Here is a 10000-nt window from a genome sequence, read left to right as displayed (position 1 = left end):
GCACACTGTTCAGTGTCTCCTTTCAGATTTCAGACATAGCTAAAAAATGCTTTGTGGATTTCCTTTGCTTGGGAGGCTATTTTATTCTCATATTTAGCTTTTGAAGACTTGACTGGTTCCCTGATTTTCCTGCTGAGGCTAATGAGAGATTTTCTTTCTCTGTTAGGCACCCTTCCACTTATTTCTAGACAAGAATTTCTTCCTCCTGTTGCATGGTCTACTTATGCCAGGGGTCCACCAGGGTGACTTGGCTTTCTGGCTACACCTGGGTTTAGTTCAGTCAGGTACTCATGTTTCTATGCATTGGTTATCTGGTTGTACAGGGCATTTGTGTATACTTCTGCATAGACTACCATGTATTCAGGGTAATGACAAGCTTTAAAATTATGTCTGCAACCACTTAATAGAAGATAGTATGCCTTGGAAAAATTCTTTAGGGTTTTAAGGTTTGATGGGGGTTCTAACATTACATTTATTTCAGTGGAGATCTGATCTGATCTTACTGATTAGGACATTACACTGGGGGGTGTAATGCTCTCCCCCATGTTTCAGAGTACCATGTCAAGGATATTGGACCCCCCAGTAGGAGTATAGAACATCTGTTCTAGAGAATTTGTATTGACAAAGTCCAGGAATGTCTGAGCCTGCATGTTAGTGGTCATGTATTTTCCCAGTGTATGTAGGACTGGTTAAAATCACCCATGAGTAGTGTGTTTGCCTGAATAGCAAGGGAATCTAGTAAATTCAAGCACGTGTAGTGGTTTTCATGGTTCATATTAATAAGTACATAGCAATTCCAATCAACAAAACAGTCTCCCTTCAGGGCTCTCTTATCCAATATGCAGACGATTCTACCATCATATCTTCTAGTAATTTCTAAGACCTCCAAAAAATAAACAAAATAAATTCTCAGCAATTAAAACTTTGCTAAATGAAGCACAATTATATCTAAATCCCAAAAAAGAATCTAAGTTACCAGTCTTCTTATTCAAACTGCACCCACAAGATTTTAAAATGTCTCTAAACAAGACTGAAATAGAAAATGGTGAATATTGCAAAATTACTAGGCATTACTATAGATGATAAACTTTCCTTTGAACAACATATACTTAATACAATAAAGAAAACTCATTTTAAAATGGGCAAACTTTACAGATACAAATTTTATTTAGATATTCCCACAAGAACAAAACTGGCAAATACTCTCCTGCTCCCTTCTCTCTTCAGTGGTTCCTCCATTTTTACAAGCCTGTACACATCCCTAAGCAACAAACTACAATCATGCTCTTATAAGATTGTTGAATTTGCCTGTGGCCTTTCAAATCGCACACACCCTTGCCAAGCCATCAAGATGTTAAAATGGCTCAAGTTCTCCTATAACCTTAAATACACACAACATAAACTAATATATAATTCAGGGAACTGCACTACATTTTCAGATATCATACAAACCTATATCCCCTCCAGAAATCCTCGGTCTTCTAATAAACTATTTTTACGTGTGTCCAAACCCAACAAGAGCGCTGGACAAAGCTTATATTCTTACTCCATAGCAAAATTATGGAATGGCCTACTACCCTCCATTACACTACTTGATTCTCTAAAAACCTTCAAAAATACCCCAAAAACTCACTTTCTTGAAAACCAAACTTGCCTTGTGCCCAAACCCAAAGACCACCATAGAACTAATCCTGGAACCCTGCTGTATAACCTGACACTATCTAACCAATCTAATGTTCTTTAATTTTGCTCTACAGTACATAATCTAATCTGAATTTCATTCACTGTCTTGTTTCTTACAATTAGTAGCTTAACTTTTATCATCTCTCTGCTAGAATGCGGAAAAGAATGGATTGATGTTAACTGTTATTTGTACAGCATACAATATGCTGTTAGATGTTTGTATATACAATACTAACACAAAATCTGACTGTTTAAACACTTTACTTTGCTTATTATTAATTACTAAGATTTTATTTTATTTTTTCATTTTTCTATTATTGTAAATTGTATCACTTTGTGAAATCTGTACTATAATTGGAGCTTTTCTTCCTGGGCCTCCACTGAAAATGGGCTTCTGACCCAGTGGGCTTTCCCCATCAACAAATCCCAATAAATAAATAAATAAATAGAATAAAATAAAATATTAAATGCAGGAGACTGACTATACCCACCACCTTCAGTTCATGTCAACACAGCATTCTATAAGATGCAAATTGACAAATTTCAGCAATCAGTGGTAGAAATTTCTCCAGTCAAGTTGCTGCTTCTCAAAGATACCCCCCCCCCCCCACGGACCTGCTCATGAGGTACACTTACACCAGATGTACTTAGCTCTGAGTTCTGTGAAACACAATAGTCAACATAATGAGTACCTCTGCAGGGCACAAGGGTCTAACTGAGGTTTGTAGAAGCCAAAGAAGCAACCAGTCATACCTCTCAACTGACCATATTTTCAGAGAATGTCCAGATTATTGTCTCATATTTTTGTCTGCTTCTCATAACATTGTGGTTTACTGGCAACATCTTTGGCAGATTTTTGAGGATTGAAGTCAGAAAATAATTTCAGTCATTTGAGTTTCAGACTTCACATTCTTCAGAAACGTTAAAGTAAAGCTTGAGATTCTGTCAACTTATTGAGTTTTTAACAGCAGTATTTACAAATTGTTCCTAGTTTTGGGTCATTGTCCCCCCTAGTATTTTTGGCTTTGAACAGATCTCTTATGCTAAGAGGCTGAGAGTTACTCTGTGTGGAGTCTGAGTATCTTTCCTGCATTTTCATTGGTTTTCTGCAGGTGGTCTGACCACCTCCCAAAAGATATCTAGCAGGTAACTTAGTGTCCTCCAAATTGCTTTGTATGTGTGTATGTAGTGAATGGGTGAGTTTGTATTCTGCAACAGACCAGCACCCTGTTCAAACCAAGTTTCTTTGCTTTGGCCCACTGGCTGCTGGATTAGACTCTGATATCCACATGACCTTGTAAATGATAAAGTAGATTATTTGAAAATGAACAGATGAAACTATACCTAGCTAAATTAAATATACTTTATTTCTGAGCAGTCAGGTATTCTGTGGTACCATACCTTGTATGGTTTCAGATAGTGGAATAGTTCATTCATTTTTACAGTAAAGAGTCAATTATCTGAATGTTAATTATCCAAAACGTCAATTTTCCAAACGCAGTCTTCCAAAGTTTTTGGGTAGGAAAAATCATAAAGTCTGACTATGTAAACATTATACGTATTCACTTGTGCATGTTTTTTGAGTTTGTAGTCTGCTTGTGTGTGAAAAATATTCTTTATTGTCCACTGGGATCGCTGAATGGTTGAAAAGTGTATTCCCCTGTATGCAGAAAAAACAAGATTTTAGAAGTTTTTTTTTTTATCAGGTTCAGTTACGTTTGATTATCCGAACAACCCTAGGGTCCCATTTAGTTTGGATACTCGATCCTCTACTATATATGGCAAAGCTGTCTCACTCTTCATTGAAAGTGTATTACTTTGCAAATGTAGCATGCACACGAATGAGTATCGACCTTGAATGCTGTAATAAACAGACTGACTGACAAATTTAAAAGCAGTAAAGCAGCTAATGTTGTCAGTGGTTCTACTATGAAATGTCACCTTCCTTAAAGCCAGCGAATTGATTCCAACTATTTACAAATCAATGCATGTTGGCTGGCTAAACTAGAGATAGAGATGAATTTGATTAAATAGATCCCGAGATGCCGTATTCTATCTCTCCATTACCCTGTGTAGTAAGGAAGAGTACTGCACCAGATTATTTGGTTTTGCACTAATGTGGCTCAGTATCAACATTTACATGAACATAAAATGAAAGCTCATTCTCCGTAAGACTGAGAACATGTAAGAAGCAAGGTAGAACCATGTTTTTTTGTGAAGGGCGAGTGCCTTTGAGTTTAATTATAATAATCCATGTGTTGCACAGTTTTGAGGAGGGTAGCAAATCCTTTTCCTGAGGCTCTGTAATCTCTCATTCAACACAAAAGTTGAACTTCCAACCACAGAACAATCAATCTTTTTAAAGCTCAGCATGTACTGAAAGCCGTTATCGGTGGTCTTTCCGGTGTTCAGGTTACTAGTATGATGTACTTTATTATTATCACTACAACTGCATGCAGTTTTTTTTTTTTTTTTTTTTTGCTTAAAGAACTGAAGATGGCCTGAACTTTACAGGAGAAAAAAAACATCAGTCAATCCAAGCATACTGCAAACCAAGTCTGACATTACCTCATGGTGAGGATTACTGCCAGCTGTCAGAATTACACTGCATGGATGACTGACTGATATTGGTATGCAAAAACCTGCTTGTACATGTTCTGCTGTTATGGTGAGTGCCTTATACAGCTGCACCATAATTAGAGACAGACAGCATTTGCTAATTAATTATGGAAGGAAAATATGTAAGGCAGTATCAATGTAGGTTAGATATATGTTTAATTAATAAGCTTCTTGGCTTTATCCTATTTAGTAAAAGCATGACTACAGCAAAACCGCCATGAGAATATTGCTTATTTTGAGGATGGGAAGGGGTGGTAAGTGTGATGAGAAATGTTAGACTTTACAATAAGCTAAGACAAGAGTGGCTGAGGTAGCCAAGCATTTTATACTTTTAGCAGGAAGAAGGTTGTATAACTTGGAGAAGGGGGAAAGAATTCTACTTCCATATTGTGGTATCATAAGTAGGCTTACAACGGTCGTGTATAACCCTATAAAATGAGTGAGAAGTTGTTTTCCTCCATTCTGTTTAGAAGCACTAAGTCTAACTCAAAGCTCCGGTCAGTCTCTTTACTGGGGAGAGTGACCAAAGTACTGGTGAAACCAGAGGGAGCAGAATAATGACATCATAGTAGGAAAAGGAACAAAACTAATCAATTTAAAGAAGGGGAAAATGCTGCTTTGATGCTGATGTTTCAGAAGTATAAGAAGAGATGGATTTGTGATGGCTGTTTAACAAGGATTCTACCTATGTTTATTGCATGTGTGTGTGTGTGTGTGTGTGTGTGTGTGTGTGTGTGTGTGTGTGTGTGTGTGTGTGTGTGTGTGTGTGTGTGTGTGTGTGTGTGTGTGTGGTGTTTCTGCATGAATGTGCATGTGTGGAGTCTGTATTATCTCCCTGTGTTTGTACGGGTTTTGTTTAAAGCAGGCGTTCTGTCTTCTTTAGGCGGAGAGTGAAATGTACAAGAACAGAAATAATGTTAAAAGGTTATAGGGCTTCAGAGTAAAAAAAAAAAAAAAAAACCTAAGGAAGATGAGTGAAGCACTCAGCTAGAAGTGACGAAGACTGAATGATTAGTATGATCAAAAATGTTAAAAATGCAAAGGAAAAATACATACACATAATTGGACACACATGCAGTGTTTGTTTGTGTGTATGTGTGTGGTGTGTGTGTGTGTGTGTGTGTGTGTGTGTGTGTGTGTGTGTGTGTGTGTGTGTGTGTGTGTGTGTGTGTGCGTGTGTGTATACACATGTGAGTGACCTTTAAAGGCAAAACAAAATGGACAAGCTTTTAGGAAAAAATTACCACTGCAAGTTCAGATGGGCACACTATAAACCATCATCTTCTAATAATGTTGCGTAAATCTATGTTTAAACATAACTCTAGCAGACTCAGGAAGTAGATAAAACTCCACACACACACACACACACACACACACACACACACACACACACACACACACACACACACACACACACATCTATCTAGATCTCGCCAAAGCTTTCAACACCATCCCCCACTCTGGAACTATAGATAAAATTACTAAACTAGGTATAAATCCCTATGTCACAAGATGGGTTCCCATCTGGCTCATTGACAGAACCCACACTGTGAAAGTAGCAGACTCCAAATCTAACTTCAGACCAGTGACAAGTGGAGTACCACAGGGTTCAGTCCTAGGTCCTCTCCTGTTTGGTATCTAGTTCTCTGAAGTACAGGCTAACACAGAAGGTCTTTGGCTAATGAAATTTGCAGATGACTGCAAACTAGGAGTCATAATCGAAACTCCTAACTCACTGAGACACTGCCTGGTGTCAAAGCCATGGCCTCAAGATCAATGCCAAAAAGTGAATTGTCATCCCCTATGGTAAAAACTCTGTAACCATGAACTACCACATAGGCGGTAGTCTACTTAACATCAAAAGTGTGTAAGAGACCTTGGGGCACAGGTGGACAGTAGTCTCTCCTTTGATAATCACATCACCGCAGTAGTCAGGAAATCCTTCTACGTGGCACACCTCATCACAAAAGGTTGCTCATCCAGGAAAAAAGAGGTCATTGTTCCCCTCTACTCATCACTCATTAGACCCATTATAGAGTACAACACCCCTTTTGGTATGTACCTCACAAGACAGCTACAACAAATGGAAAGGCCGCAGAAATACCTCACAAAGAGGATTACCAGCCTCAAACATATACCCTACGTAGACCATCTCAAAAAATTCCAGCTTTACTCCGTTGCATATCACCTACTCAGAGGAGATCTCTGCCTAACATACAAAGCTATGTCAAACCCAGAGCTGTTGGACATGCTCCACTTAAAGAAATCCCAATCCCTCTGAGCTACATGCTCTAGGGACTTAAACCTTGCACCAAAATGAACAGTACATGGTGGAGGGATAGACTCCTGTCCCTGAGACTTCTCATACTCTGGAACAAACTGCCTATCTATATCAAGCAAAGCTCCTCATTAGCACTCTTTAAGAAAAACCTTGATGATTTAGGAAATTCACCCCAGGGATCACTTCTGTGGCTCTGCTTGACAGGGGCACAGGAAAATAATTTTCTTGAGTGGCGAAAGTCAGGGTACCTTTTTGGCTAGGCTTATATAGGCCCTAGGGCCAATAGCCTAGTACCTACCTACCTACCTATGAACCTATGAATCTATTTGTTATAATTACTTTAAAGTACAGAAACATTTATTTTCAAATATGTCATTTTCAGCTGCATAATTTTTAACATCTTCTGACATGACAGCTAATTTACATGCCTGATCATTGGTGCTCTACTATTAAAAGTTATGACATTGCCATGCAGGATCTGGTTCAGGTTCACCTGCACTACAGTTCCTTCCCCATGGTACATTAAGACACGTTTGTACAAGTCAGTTCCAGACAGCACTGTTCTGAGTTCAGTGATCAGCACAGTAGATATATTACTGCCCCCCTTTTAATCCTCACACCCCACTACACTTTGATATCCTTTATTAATGGAATGTGCAGGAGAGACAATGGAAAATAATATCAGTGCACAATATTCCAGGTGTGATCTTTTTACCTACAGCCATGGTCACATAGCTAGTGGCAAACTAATTTGTTCACTCAGTTCCAATCAGACTTAAAAGAATTGGATTAGCAAAGATCAGAATCAGTCAGTAATTATGCAGTTTTCTCTTGAAGATCCACATTAGTGCCTCCATTTTAATTATTAATAGCTTCTGCTATTTTTTTTAGAATTTGTGAGCTTTCTTGTTTTCTTAGTAGCTCTCTGCATGAATGGAAGAGATTGGACGATGATAAAAATGAAGAAAGAAGTATAGATGGTGGGTAGGTGGGGGAAGGAATAAGATATCTAGAAACATATATTATGTCGCTATCGCCCCATTCTTTTTAAGACCTCACAAGGTCTTTGTAATTTTTCAAAACCACAGGTACAGCAAGATTTCGTCTCATCTTACTGATGCCTTGCAGGGCAAGTAACAGCAAGTAATGGTATGCTACTGTCACAAGAACAACCTTCTTTTAAACCGGTCATTGTGTTATTGGTCTGTATTTGTTTCTAATTCACAAGCACATTCTTTTTTAACACTTAACAATACAGATATTTCATATTTTCCCCATCACTTATGCAAAAATTAACTGATAAAAATACCATTTAAAATAAAGTAAGAATTTTTAGCTTGCATCATTGATTAATTTCCATCCAGGCAGTACAGTTAAAGATTTCTTGTGTGTTACTAAAAGGGGTGCTGGTGACTAGACCTTATCATTTCCTGTCAACATTCCAAAGTGACACTTCTCAGGACCCATTTAAGAAAGACCTTTTCAGTCAGTATGGTCTCTGCAGTTGTTATTTCAATACTAGTAAAAATGAAGTCAGTTAATTTTATATATAAACAGAGAAGTATAAATTATTTTTATCTAACTGAACTGCATATGCATGCAAATTATTTGGTCTTACTATGAACACTGTATAGCAAGCTTTTACATTTTTAGGAAAAGGTACCAGGCTCTTGGGAAAATAAAAGAAACAAATACAAGAAATAAATCTTTGACACAGGTGCTAATAAAAAAAAAATGTGCTACACACACTGTCATTATCCCAAAGTTATTGCTATCTGATTTATGTTATCGCTACAAAACGTGCATCAACTTCAAGTACTGCCCTTTGTATGAATTAATGTATATTTTTTCTTACATTTTTAATCTTATACTTCTTTCAGTGCACTTACTCACTACAAATTTAAGTCCGTACCTCAAATGTGCATGTGTGCGTGTGTGCGTGTGTGCGTGTGTGTGTGTGTGTGTGTGTGTGTGTTCATTATTACTGGTGCATTCAAAACTCAGCTACACAGCACTGTAAATATGATTCAGATTTTTAAATGAAACAGACATACAGTCATACCTAAATATATAGAGATAAATGCACAATATATATATATAAATATGAGGCAGAGAAGTGCATCTCATCTAGCCAAGCTAAGTTATGTAAATAACATTTTAGAGACTTTTATTTAACAAGCCAATTTTCTACTTATGATTTAGATCTGAACAGAGTGCAGTTGTTATGTAAAGACGGTTACATATACAATACTGTGTTTTATACAGTTTCAACCCTGAAAACAATATGTCTTGAAAAAGACCAAACTGACTAATTTAATAACATAATTCTTGCATCACTAACTCCCGATTAACTCCAGTCAATAATATGGGGTATGTTTTTTTCTACAATCAAAATATGTTGTTACATATTTATTATTATGTAACTTGATGCATAATCAATATTTTTTCATAGTTTTGTCTCCTGCCTTTTATTTTGCAACAAAATTACATTCTAAAGAAACTAACTTCTTTTAGAACCTCCATTTTACGTTAAAAATATTGATTTACCTGCAAGTACCACCAGCAATGGTCCTTCTTTAGAACAATACCAGAAAAAGTACTTTTCCTTTTATCTTTTCTATGGTTCCCTCAGGGAGCTTTGGGTTTTTCTTATCTGTACAGGTGTTGCTCCTTCTTGAGTTCCCCTGGAATGATGTCTCAGGAGGGTGGTGCTTGGGGGGTACCTTTTATACCTCTATCACTCAGGGTGGGGCAACAGCAGTAAGAATCTGAATTGACAAGTGGTAACAAGTCTGAGGTGAATAAGGTGGGGGTTACTTTTTATAATTGTGAAGCTCAGTGTACACGCAAGAGCCTTTTTCCAGCATTGCTCACAGCCATAGAGTAATTACTAGCATATGCAGCAAACAAACATATTGTGTCTCTGTTTAGAGGACTTCTGACTTCTCAGTAATACTTTTTGAGATATTCTTGGTGTACTCAGCAGTCAGCGCACTTTTCATGTACTTAACCATCTAATGGGGTTCCTTTTATGACTCTAGTGTACATAGTAAGATTTCCTTTATATTTTGTATTTATTGAGAATCTGACAGCATTGGAGACAATCCTTGTGCCTACGGGCAAGGGCGTTCTTACACTGTAATATACTTAGTACTGTGGAAGTGATACATTAGGGAGAAAAGAGACAGTGCTCACTTATTACACTGTGCAGTTTTAGCTGCTGATGAAAGGTAAGTGACTGACAGCAATGGAGACTGAAGACCTTCATTTATCCACAAGGATGGGTGCAATGTGGGAAAGGGAACAGCTAGGCATACTGTACTGTGATGGATTTAGCACTGCAGAAAGATGAGGGGCTGATGACAATGTGGACTGATGCCCCTTGTTTATTCACATGGATTTGTGCAGTATGGAACA

The 10000-nt window shown here is 37.6% G+C and overlaps 1 protein-coding gene across 1 annotated transcript in view; it reads right to left on the bottom strand.

Moving 5' to 3' along the window:
* LOC122812863 (claudin-4-like) overlaps positions 1 to 9271 on the bottom strand; it is a 17706-nt gene extending 8435 nt beyond the window's left edge. Inside the window, exon 1 of the mRNA XM_044084905.1 lies at positions 9131 to 9271. The gene's annotated coding sequence lies outside the window, so the exon portion shown is untranslated. The remainder of the gene's footprint in view (positions 1 to 9130) is intronic.
* Positions 9272 to 10000: the final 729 nt, after the last annotated feature.

The sequence above is a fragment of the Protopterus annectens genome, chromosome 10.part0 (genome assembly GCF_019279795.1).
Source record: "Protopterus annectens isolate FY-2018-M chromosome 10.part0, PAN1.0, whole genome shotgun sequence".
Lineage (NCBI taxonomy): Eukaryota > Metazoa > Chordata > Ceratodontiformes > Protopteridae > Protopterus > Protopterus annectens.
The sequence above is the reverse complement of the archived record's forward strand: the minus strand, read 5'-3'. Positions and strand labels throughout refer to the sequence as shown.